At 32.9% G+C, this 1827-nt stretch overlaps 1 pseudogene; it reads left to right on the top strand.

Annotated features, from left to right (window-relative positions):
* The first annotated feature begins 603 nt into the window (after positions 1-603).
* Positions 604-1067, top strand: LOC129481810 (protein SREK1IP1-like; annotated as a pseudogene).
* Positions 1068-1827: the final 760 nt, after the last annotated feature.

The following is a 1827-nucleotide window of genomic DNA, read 5'->3' as shown; positions in this document are numbered from 1 at the left end:
CGCAAACTGATTTGCTACTGGGCAATCTTAGAGTCTGCTGCTCACCTGCGATGTCTCAACCAGCTCATCAAGTCCTCTAATGTTTGCAGCCTTGATTCTGGATCTTCTTTCTTGATCTCCTTTTCTTCTGGCTTCACAGAACAGAATGACTCAAATTATTGTATGGACAATAAATAATTATTTTTTAATATCAGTTTGGACAATAACTGAAATCAGAAACTAACAGGAATTAGGTTATTGAAACAGATTTGGTGTTCATTTTTATTCACTGGAAATCTGCTTCATTTTGCAGGTTTCCTCAGGTTGTACTTGTTAAACTGTTTCACACTTTCTGCTAAACATCCCAGAGATGGTAAGTTCTTAGTCCTGAACCTTTTATAAGGTATTACGATCTGGGCAATTTTTCTTAGAAAGAGAGCTGAGAATAGTTACATACTGTGAAGTACACATTCATAAAATTAACATTTGCATGATTTAATTACTGTAGTTGCTCTTTTTTATAAAATAAAATTCAAGTTTGGAATTTCATTTTCACCTTGAAATTAACAATAATTATTCACTATTCCCCAGACTACATGTTAAAAGTAGAAAAATTGGTCGAGTGAGCCCTCTTACCACCGTCATGGCAGTCCCAGGTTGCAACAAAGACAGTGTCAGAAAAAACTATAAAAAACGTGGCTACCCTTGTCACCTAACTTTTGAATGCCACAGTTTTCTCTGAGTAGACCCTAAAAGGGATATAGTTTTGGATGTCAGCAGTACAAGTAGTGAAGATAGCGATGAAGAGAATGAAGAACTGAATAAATTGCAGGCATTACAGGAAAAAAGAATAAATGAAGAAGAGGAAAAGAAAAAAGAAAAAAATCAAATTAAAAAAAATAAAAAGGGCTTCTCTGGTTCCACTGAAGAGGACACTTCAAAACAAAAGAAACAAAAATATCAGAAGAAAGAAAAGAAAAAAAAAAAAAGTAAATCAATAAAGGGAAACGTCACAAAAAGGAAAGAACAAAGAGAAAAACAAAACGCATTCTTCTACCCCTAAAAGTTCTGAATTCTCCAGAAAGTAACTGAGACTTCAGCTTAAGCCATTAAATTTAAAAATTTGTTTTTAAAACCTGTTTGCCTTTCCATGGAATTTGCTATATATTATGTTTTGCAATAAATCACAGCCTTTTCCATATAGACATTTTTTGTATGTGGGACTGTTATCCCTGTGGTAATAAATTTTTAATATATTATGACTGTTAAGTATTAAATCAGTCTTGTTACTTGATAGTGAGGCCCCAAGTATAGCTATTTGTGTATACTAAACACATCATTTTTGGCATCTGTGTCTCTGTGTTTTTGGCTAGTGTTATGACTTCATAAGTTGATTGTAAAATGGCTTGACTATAGTTAACACGAGTCATCTACCTAGCAATTAATGGGTACTGCTGAATCAGATGCCCACCTTTAAGTGGTGAAGCTAGGTAAGCGGTAATGTTTTGCTCTTGACACAGATAAATTTAATAGCTTTATATACTTAAATATAATATCTTTTAAAGCTAGTAAAAAAAATAGAAACATTGTTCAAATTCAAATGAATACAACACAGAGTACTAAGTATCAACTAAGAGTAGATATTGTACAAAGTCATATAGGATACTACAATGATTAAAACATGGATATTATCTGCATAAAGATATTTGGAGCCTAGAGACATATACGATGCTATATGGCATTATTATTCATTCATTATGGATCATTGGATGGATCTTTCTTTCTTACTGCTGTGATCTGTGGAAGAATAATGAAACAGAGTACTGGAGACTAAGTGATGGTAAAAGA

This window comes from Symphalangus syndactylus, chromosome 5 (genome assembly GCF_028878055.3).
Source record: "Symphalangus syndactylus isolate Jambi chromosome 5, NHGRI_mSymSyn1-v2.1_pri, whole genome shotgun sequence".
Lineage (NCBI taxonomy): Eukaryota > Metazoa > Chordata > Mammalia > Primates > Hylobatidae > Symphalangus > Symphalangus syndactylus.
The sequence above is the reverse complement of the archived record's forward strand: the minus strand, read 5'-3'. Positions and strand labels throughout refer to the sequence as shown.